A 10,363-nucleotide genomic window follows, 5' to 3' on the forward strand; every position below is an offset into this window, starting at 1 on the left:
CAATGGTCAGACCCTCTGGACCGGAGTACTAAGAGAGGGGCATGCGCATCTCTTAGTACCAGCAATGCAAGAACTGTTCCTGTACAGGAGCAAATATAAAGTCATGGGTTTGACTCTTGTAGGCATCCACTTCCCCCCCTTGTAGAAGGAAGTGGTGGATATTCTGCTCCTATCCCTAGTGAAAGGGATAGGATGGGGCTCTGTCATATAGCTCAACCTGCATCTCGTCCTCATCCAGCGTAGTGACGACCATGGCCCTCTGCCCACAGGTAGAGGGTGGAAGGAAAAGATGGGAAGAGAGAGCCAGTCACTCACTCACTCACACATCCATCCACACAGTCACACCAGGAACTCGATGCTGTTCAGCCTGCGAGGGTCTGGGTTTAGCTACACAACTTGTTGAGCAAGCCACCACGGGTCCCAAGGAAAAGGTTGTCCAAGGACCTGTGGGCAATATCCCGAAGGTAGAAGGACGTTAAAGGTAGGTCTTGGTTAGACCAGGACCCCTGCCTTCAGGACCTGCGCCACGGAGAAGTTCTTGCGAAACGCCAACGAGGGGCCAATACTTCTGGACTTCGTGAGCTCTCGGACGGGACGTACGGATGGTTCGTCACTACCATCAGCTCATACGCCCTCTGATGACCTCACGCAGCCAGAATGAAAGAGTGTTCTTGGATACTTCTTTCTTGGTGACCCCGGTGCTAACGAAGAGGCGTCGAACACTCAGCCTGAGGTGACGATTCTCTTTCAGATAGCGCCGTAGCGCCCTCACAGGACAAAGCAGCATCTCATCCGCATCATTATCGGTGAAGTCCAATAGGGAGGGAATCGTGAATGACTCGAACCTGTCATCAGGACTGACGGTTTCTGAGTCTTCGCAACGAAGTTCGGGACGAAATCGAGCGTCACGGATCCCCATCCCCTGGAGTGTCGTACATCATAGGAAAGACCATGAAGTTCCCCTACTCTCTTCGCCGAGGCCAGGGGCCGTGCAAAGAAGAGGGTCTTGGAGGGCAGATCCCTGTTGACACCTCGGAGTGGCTTCGAACGGTTGTTCGAGTCAGACTCCTAAGACGAGAGTCACGTCCCACGCAGGGGGCCTGAGTTCCCTGGGTGGGCAAGACCTCTCGAAGCTCCTCATCAGCAAGGAGATCTCGAACGAGTTCGAGATGTCCAAACCCCCTCAGTTTCAGGACGAGCGCCAAGGCGGCTCTGTATCCTTTCACTGTGGGGACTGATAGGAGCTTCTACTCGGCGAAAGAAAAACGAGGAAATCCGCTACCTGCTGAAGAGTGGCTCTGAGAGGAGATAGACCCCCGTCTACGACACCAAACCACAAAGACGGCCCACTTCCCCTGGTACACAGCTGCAGAGGGAATGACGGACGTTCCCAGCCATCTCTGTTGCTGCGCTACGAGAAAATGCCTCTCGTTCGCAAGAGATGGTGGATAACAGCCAGCCGTGAAGACGAGGGACTGGGACTGCTCGGTGGTACCGCTCGACGTGTGGCTGGGCGAGAAGGTTGTGCCAAGGGGGAATCTCTCTCGGTTCTCCTGCGAGAGAGCCAGCAGGTCCGGATACCAAATGGCCTGTGGCCATTTGGGGTAGCCACGAGGATCATCCTGAGATTCGGGGTGACCAGCGCTCGACTGATCCACTTGCGAATCAGCTGAACCGGGGGAAAGGCATAGACGAAGAGGTTTGTCCCACGGGTGTTGAAGAGCGTCCTCTGCAGCTGCCCATGGTCGGCACGGCGAGAAGAACACCTGGAGCTTCCTGTTGTGCCGGGTGGCGAACAGATCCACGACTGGTCGCCCCCACAGGTCGAAGAGCCTTTCCGCCACGTCCTGGTGTAGAGACCATTCGGTCCCTATCACCTGATCCCGACGGCTGAGCGTGTCTGCTACTACATTCCTCTTCCCTGGAATGTAGCGTGCCGACAGCTCTATTGAGTGTGCCTGAGCCCACTCGTGCACCTGCCGTGTCAACTGGTACAACGGGGAGAGACACTAGGCCCCCCTGTTTGTTGACGTAAGCCACCACCGTGGTGTTGTCGCACATCAACACCACTGAGTGTCCCATCAAGCGGTGGGGTCCTGAAAAAAACTCTTGGAGAGCGAGGAACGCTGCCTTGAGTTCCAGTACATTGATGTGAAGGTGCTTGTCGTTTCTCGTCCAACACTCCTGAAGTCAGCAACTCCTCCAGGTGTGCGCCCCATCCCTCGGGGGGTCGATGCGTCTGAGAACAGCTGCATGTCGGGGGGGGAGTGCGCAGAGGGACTCCTCTTAAGAGGTTCCTGTCGTCGAGCCACCAGGCTAGGTCCTGCCTCACCTCCTGTGTCAGTGACACTGGAAAGCTTGGGGGATCCGTCGCCTGTGACCAACTCTCCTTTAGTCTCCATTGAAGAGACCGCAGGTGAAGGCGCCCGTGAGGGACTAACTTCTCGAGTGACGACAGGTGTCCGATCACGACTTGCCATCGCTGAGCTACCTGTTCCTGCCGAGACAGGAACTGGTTGGCTGCCTCTCTGAATCTGCTGATCCGCGAGTCCGCGGGGAAGACTCGCCCTGCTACCGTGTCGATCAGCATACCCAGGTACTTCATCCTCTGCTTGGGCTCGAGATCGGACTTCTCGAAGTTCACAACGATCCCAGATCGCGACAGAACTCGAGCAGCCGATCCCTGTCCTGTAGCAACTGCGAGCGGGAGCTCGCCAGGACTAACCAATCGTCGAGATACCTCATCAGACGTATCCCGTGCGAATGGGCCCAAGCAGACACCAGAGTGAACACTCGCGTGAACACCTGTGGGGCGGTTGAGAGACCGAAGCACAGTGCCCTGAACTGGTACACCGTCCCGGTCGAGGATGAAGCGGAGGTACTTTCTGGAGGATGATGAATGGGTATTTGGAAATACGCATCCTTCAAGGTCCACTGAAAGCATGAAATCGTTCTCCCTGATGGAGTCGAGCACTGAGCGTTGCCGTCTCCATCGTGAACCAGGGTCTGGCGAACAAAACCGGTTCAGGGGAGAGAGATGATCATCACCGGGCGCCAGCCTCCCGTAGACTTTTCCACCAGGAAGAGTCGACTGTAAAAAGCCCACGGGTGACTGGATCCGTGACGATCTCTACAGCTCTCTTGCTCAGCATGGTCTTGATCTCCTGTCTGAGTGCTACGTCCTTCAGTGACCCGGGGACGTACGACTGCTGTTGGACCGGGTTGGAGGTGAGGGGTGGCCGAGATTCGAAGGGTAATAGATATCCTCCCGAAGGACATCTACAATCCAGGTCTCGGCGCCGTAGCGCTGCCAAGTTGCCCAATGGCTGGCCAGGCCCACCCCCCCACTTCCGGCAGCAGGTGAGGGGGAACGCCGTCCCTAGCGTTTCCCCCCTTTCTTCGACTTCTTCCCAGAGCCTCAACGGGATGAGGAGGGCTGGGAGGAGGGTGGTTACGGCCCCCCTTGCCAGAAGTTGAAGAAGACAGAGTCATTCCTCCGGGGCTTCGACGCAGCAACCGTCTTAGCAGCCGAGGAAGCGCTAGCCGAGCTCTTAGACTTGGCCGCAGTCCGAGGCTGCCCAGAAGCCTTCGAGACTGCCTGGTGAACCAGACGGTCACTGTCTTCAGTGCGCCGTCTGTCCACCGCAGCGTCCACCATCTCTCCTGGGGAAGAGAGACGTGGAACTCCGTAGAGGTCCGTTTCGAAGCCCCCCAACGCCGCCTCACGCCCGGCCGCCCTGGAAACCCGAGTAAAGGACAGCGTCCCTTCGTCGGAGAACCAGGTTGGCCCACAGGTTCACCGTCTGGTGGGCAAGGAAAAGGAGATGGCTCTTCCCCCGACTGGCAAAGTCTCCTGAAGGCCGAGTCCTCTTCGGGAGAATTCCCTCCGGAGTTGGGCTGCGACCTTAGATACTGTGAGGGACCACAGATCTAGCCAGGAGACGGCCTGGAAAGCTGCCATGGCGGTAGATTCCAGGCCGAGTGCCTCTTGCTGCGAGAAACACAGGTTCTCGGACAGGAGCTGTTGCAGAGACACACCCGGAGTCAGCCTAGCTCAACTCCGGGTTCACCTGTTTGGGCGGCATCTCGGGTCTTCAGATGGCACGTAAAACGCGCCGCTGTCGTAGCAGAGGAGGTGGAAGCAGCTTGCTCGACCTGCCAGACTTGAGCGAACCGTCTTGTCCGGAGACAAGCGATTCAACCTGGTCTAGCACTGAGTCCGCAAGCTCGGAACGCGGCAAACCCACCGTCGGTCTGGGTTCCCTCTTCGGGCCCCAGAACGACTCGAGCCGGGACGTGGGCTCGGATGGTGTGGGAGCGGGCATCCTTCCCCGAGGTCGTTGTGCTGACGGAATCAGCGCAATAACCTCGGCAAAGTTCCTCTGATCCTCGGGTGTGATAAGCATCCTGTGGAGTCGGACCGTCCAGTCCCTCGAACAGGAGTACCTCCCGAGACCCTCCTCCCTCAAGGAGAGGAGCAGCGACAGCCCCCTCTAGGTCTCCTCCAACCACCTGTGCGTACGACCTGGCTGGTCCGAGAACCGAGCCTGGTACGTACGACGACGTGGCGGGATCCTGAGGGGCGCACCCCCATCACGATCACTCCTCAATACCTCGCCCCTCCCGGTGTAACCCGAGGAGGTTGAAGGTATGGGAGAGGCAGACCCTGACGCTCTCTCCTCGCTCACTGGGCAGAACCAGCGGGCTTGGAGGACTGCAGGCGATCGCCAACCCGCGGTGGCGATCGAGCTGCAGACCTAGTCGAGCCGTCTCGCTGTGGAGAACGGCTGGACGAGAACAGCGGCCCCCCCCGGTCCTGTGTGTCAGAGGAGCTGGTGCTGGTCGCCGTACCCGATCGCTCTCTGTGAGAGCGACGGTCAGGCGACCGGCGAGCTCCACTGTCACGGTGAGACCGGTGCATATCCTCACGGTGCGTCAGTTCGCTGGTACCAGCCGTGGCTGGTGCCGGCGAACGGGGGGACCTCTTCCCAGCCTCGGCCCGTGGCCGGTCGTTGGGGGGACCGTCACGTCCGCGGGCCGGGTAGCCAGCCGCTCGCCGTGAGAGCGAGAGCTGGTCTGGTGAGAGTCGCTGATGAGGGCTGTCACCAGTCTTCCGCTCCGTGCCGTGAACACCTGACGCTGAGCGGACTCAGAGGTCTGGTTCCTGGCTGCACGGGTCGCTGGTAGGCGACCGTACACTCGGTACCTCTCGCGAACGAGCGGCCGAGACGGATCCTGCTGCCGTGGCCGAACCACTAACAGCAGGTGAGGAAGTGCCGGTGTTAGCCGGCACCCCTCTGGCCCCCGTAGTCTTTCTTCCTTGCGGGAGAAGAGACGGGTCCTGCTCCCGAAGGAGCAGGGCGGACCAGCGGAAGAACCCCCCAGTCTCACCAGAGCGAGACGGGCCCTTAGAAGCTCCCGAAGGAGACTTCTTAGGGGGGGGGGAGGCGACCTTCTTCTTCTTAGGCAGGGGAGCCTTAGAAGAAGAAGGGGTGAAGAGGCGGCAGACGACGACGACGAAGAAGACGATGAAGACGACGACGACACCTTCCTCCTCCTTCCTTCTTCTTCTTCGTCAACCTCCTCAGGACCGACGTCAGGTCTGTCATCCAGGACGGAGCCGGGGCTGCTGTTGCCGAAGCAACAGGGCCCGGACGTACCTGTCCGAACGACCAGCATCGGGAGCAGCGGCGCAGGAACAGAGACAACATCAGCAGGTGCGAGCATCACAGGAACGGCAGTCGAGACGGCAGGAGCAGGAACAGGAACAGCAGCGGTGGTCACGGCAGGTACGGCAGGCTGTGGTGGACGGTACAGATGGTCTAACCAGCGGCACAGACATCATCGGCACCGGTGGGAGGTCCAGGGGCGAGCTCTTCGGGCACATGAAGTCGGTCGTGGCAACACGGCAAACCCAGGTGGCGGCATCACACTCCCCCGAGTTACGGCGACTGGCCCCTGACGCACCGAGTGTTGTGGGTGTCACAGAGACCGCGTGCTGGGTGTACACCAGGTGAGGAGGTGACGCGTAGCCAGGTGTTGTCAGGGTCGTGGTGGTGGTTGTGACCGTAGCGTGCGTAACCGCCACGGAGCCAGCGAGATGATAGAGCAGCCCTGGACACTCGGCACGCCCTGCAGTCCCAACGACGCCCACACACCTGTCCGAGGTCATCCTTCACGGCAACCGACACCTGAGGCAGCGTAAAAAGTCGTTGGATTAGGAGGATACCTCGACCCGCTCGCGCGAAGACGAGCGGATAGAGGACCCAGAGTACAACTCTACGTCGGGTATCTGCGCCCTCCTCCACACTGACACATCGGGAGAGGAGAAGGACTAGGACACCGCCCCGAAGGGGAAGGCGCGAGACGTGGAAGTTGAGCGGGTGGGCGGCAGGAAAGAAGACGAAGTGTCCGTCACCAAAGGAGTCTGCGGGAGAGCTTTCCCGACGGACTCTTTGCAGGCCTTCGCTTCTTCCTGCCCTCATACAATGTCCACTGCGCCTCCGACCAGTTCATACAAACATCACAGGGCTCGGCCCGGGTGCATTCGCGCCCCCGGCACCGAGCACACAAAACATGAGGGTCTATCTCGGGGAAAGATCTGAATTTCCCACATTTGCGCCCTTCGGTACCCGGGCAAAGTCTCCTTGGGGTAGCGAGGCGCGGAGATTCCATCATCAGCGTAATTAATATGAAAAGAGAGAATACTGTACTTACAATCTTTCATACACAATTACAAACAAACAAGAAAGCAAACGACGATCAGCGGGCAGAGAGCGAACACACACGTCCATCCACTGTGAGGCCGAAAGCAAAAGTGATTTGTTTACCTCCCAGTCGCGCGCGCGCGCCTGTCGGACAAGCAGTTAACTACCGAACCCCTTGTTCGAAAGCTTACGACCTATCCAGCTGCCGCTAGTATCTTCCTATTGTAAAAGGACCGAAGGTTTGTATGCCGTGTCGGAACAATATAACAATTACATGTATAGCTGATAACAATCTGCATGAATAACTGGTAAACTGTTCTGCAATGACAGTTGAGTATAGCAATTATTTACAATAGGTACGAAAGTCAAGATGTCGTGACGTCATAATACAGAACTTGAAAGAACGTTCTAATTCAGAAAAATAATTACTTAAATTTGAGTCAGAGTCGAGTTACTTTTTCAATAACGAATATTTTCAAATTAATCATCATAAATATGTAAAATATTGATGTTTTACTACTTATTTAAAAATTAGCCAAGAGCACGCTTCTCGTCATCTTCTACCCAAACAGCTGTTTACGCCTGGCTTGTTGTTGGTGAGAAATCGTGTTTCGATTGTTGTGATAAAAGTGCTCCAGCGTCTGTGGGTACAAGTGGTGTGCGGATTTATCACAGGAAATGGAAAGTTTGTTGACACAAGCGACTCCGTAAACATCGAGATGGCGTCAATCTTCGAAACATTTTTAGTTGTAAGTAAAAATTTCTAAAGCGTTTTGGTGAGATTTCCACTGCCGTAGTGAGCGCCATTTTCAGTTACCCTCTGTTTGTAAATCTTAAAATTTGGCCTTAATTTCTAACTTTGGAGAAAATACTTACTTCGAAAGGAGAGTAGAGGTCTTTAGCTCCATTTCTCACCAACAACAAGTCGCGACTGATGCCCATCTCGGGTGTCAGGACGCGTTATAATGTACTTTTTCGGAGGGTGGCTAGGTGTTGATTGTAGGTGGCCTGCTTGGCCTGCTGTGATGTTCTACCCTATCACATTATGTTGACGAAACTTCAATCTTTTGAATGTTACGCTTGGAGTTGTAATTGTATTCTTGTTTCACCATTTAAATATCGAGTGAATAAGACCTGTCCACCGTGATAAGGGTTGGTAGTCGCTGGTTTTTTACCCTAGTATTTTACGAAGAGCTCACATGCTTATTTTAGTTTGTATGGGGCTTTCATAGCCTATATCACATTATGTTGAAGAAACTTCAATCTTTTGAATGGTATGCTTAAAGTTGTAACTGTATTCTTGTTTCAGCAATTACCTAAATATCGAGTGAATAAGGCCTGGCCAGTGCGATGACGATAGATCGTCCGCGGTTGTTTACTCTAATGTGCTTTTTCGGAGGGTGGATCCACACGCGGCCTAAACTGTATCAGCTAGTCCAGTCGGTTGTTTCCCCTAGAGAGATAATCAACATCACCTAATACTAAACCTAGTATAAGGTAGTACTCAACTTACCAAAATGAGCTGGTGTAGTACTAGGTACTACTAGGTAGCCTTTCGGTGTAAACTGAACAGACACAAGTAACGGTAAAACTTTACGTTAGTTACGCGGCCTGATCAAGTAACTTTCAGTATTCTAACACGATACATTCACTCTGACATTATTACGATACCCAATTTGTATTCTCCTCTCACTTGAATTGATGTCTTACAAGTTACAACTGTACAACTGTTAAGCGGCTATTGGCTGGCTACTGCCTGCCTGGCGCTGATGTAGCAGAGGCTCGTTCTTTGCAAGACCCACTTAGATTCTTTGATATTGTAGGAGTCACAATAAAACCGAAACAGTTTTAAGAACGATTTTCTAAGCTATAAGTTAATCAAAATATTTCAATTTCATATCCTATATTTTCATAAAAAAATAACTTCATCAAATTTCAAATAACTGAAATACCGAGCGTAAGAAACTTTTCCTTTTGAATATATGAACATTTTCCCAGTTCGAAGCTATGCTATGGCACGAAAGTGTTTTTATTCTAAAATAAATTACTTAGGTGCGAAAAGTGCGTTATTTGAGAGTTAAGTGTTGAAAATGTAGTAAATAAAGTCACGTCTTAATGTCATTACATCGTTCTGATAAATATATCTTTAAATGAACAGCTACAGCATTTCCATTATTAATGAACGTTAATAAATGGACATTTTTTACTTTCATGTTGACATATAAGCCGCTTGACAGTTTAACCGTGGATTTACGGTCTGACACAGAGCAAGAGGCCGTGCCAGCACTAAGCTGGCTAAATCCAGCATTGAAGTAAATTTGATTTTGGCCAGTTCTCCCCTGTTGTGAGAGATAGGAGTGGTCCATGTGCGGCCAAGTTCCCTTGCCTTATCCCAGGCCATTCAACGGCCTCTTGTAAATAAATGTAATGTAAATTAATTAGCTGGTTTCAATGGCGACCCTCTAGAGTAAACTAACGAAATCAATCCTTTTTATAGTTATGTAAGGTCAGTCAGAAGACCTCTATTTCCATTTTTTCCCTCTAATAATTTTAATTTACGATTGGGGTCCCCAAGGCCGGGCTTAAAACGTAAGAATATATATATATATATATATATATATATATATATATATATATATATATATATATATAATATATATGCAGAAGCCAGGTACTATGCCGTACCTCTAAGTAAATGGGGATACAATCCACAATGAAGTAAAATCCTCTTGTAGTTTAAAATATATATTTCTTGTACAGGATTAAAGCTTTCGACCATCAACTTAGTGAACAAGACCACAGTTGATGGTCGAAAGCTTTAATCCTGTACAAGAAATATATATTTTATACTACAAGAGGATTTTACTTCATTATGGATTGTATCCCCATATATATATATATATATATATATATATATATATATATATATATATATATATATATATATATATATATATATATATATATATATATATATATATATATATATATGTGTGTGTGTGTGTGTGTGTGTGTGTGTGTGTGTGTGTATTATCCCAGAGGTTGGGGCTATTTTCATGATGCAGTATTATAACATTTTTTTGTAATGCATTTATGATCAAAATTATCTAACATAATAGTTGTTTAGATCTTACCTCGTGTTCTGTTGGCGCCAACAGTGAAGACTGCCTCGTTCATCTGAGGAGAATGTTTTTTTCATCATAGAAGATAACCTTTTTCCAGAATTCATCACCCAATTCAAATGAGAGTCTTTCTTGGCAGTGACTTTCTGTCACTTCTTGGCTGGTTTGAAGTGGTGAATATCAGCTTCATGTAATCTTCTTCGGATAGTTTGGCTCGAAACTTGAAGACTTACTTCCCTCTTTATTACTGTTGTATTAGATGATGGATGACGACGAGCAAAATCTACTATCAATCCATCTTCCTCCTTTTATTTTATTAATAATGAAATGCACCTATTAAATATAACAAAGTGATAGTTTAATTATTACAAAAAGATTGAAAATATGAAGTTTGTTTAAGTACTACACATTGTAGTGTGATATTTGTTCCTGCTTGTTTGAAATAAGTTTGTTGATTTTTGGCTCCAATGACGTTACTACAACACGGAGAGCTGTTTTCATTTGAAGCCGAAATCCAAATTTGTAATGCCAAAT

At 51.1% G+C, this 10,363-nt stretch overlaps 1 protein-coding gene across 1 annotated transcript in view; it reads right to left on the minus strand.

Moving 5' to 3' along the window:
- LOC135220544 (dolichyl-phosphate beta-glucosyltransferase-like) overlaps nt 1–8,487 on the minus strand; it is a 118,748-nt gene extending 110,261 nt beyond the window's left edge. The window contains exon 1 of the mRNA XM_064257734.1: nt 8,221–8,487. The gene's annotated coding sequence lies outside the window, so the exon portion shown is untranslated. The remainder of the gene's footprint in view (nt 1–8,220) is intronic.
- Nucleotides 8,488–10,363: the final 1,876 nt, after the last annotated feature.

The sequence above is a fragment of the Macrobrachium nipponense genome, chromosome 2 (assembly GCF_015104395.2).
Source record: "Macrobrachium nipponense isolate FS-2020 chromosome 2, ASM1510439v2, whole genome shotgun sequence".
Lineage (NCBI taxonomy): Eukaryota > Metazoa > Arthropoda > Malacostraca > Decapoda > Palaemonidae > Macrobrachium > Macrobrachium nipponense.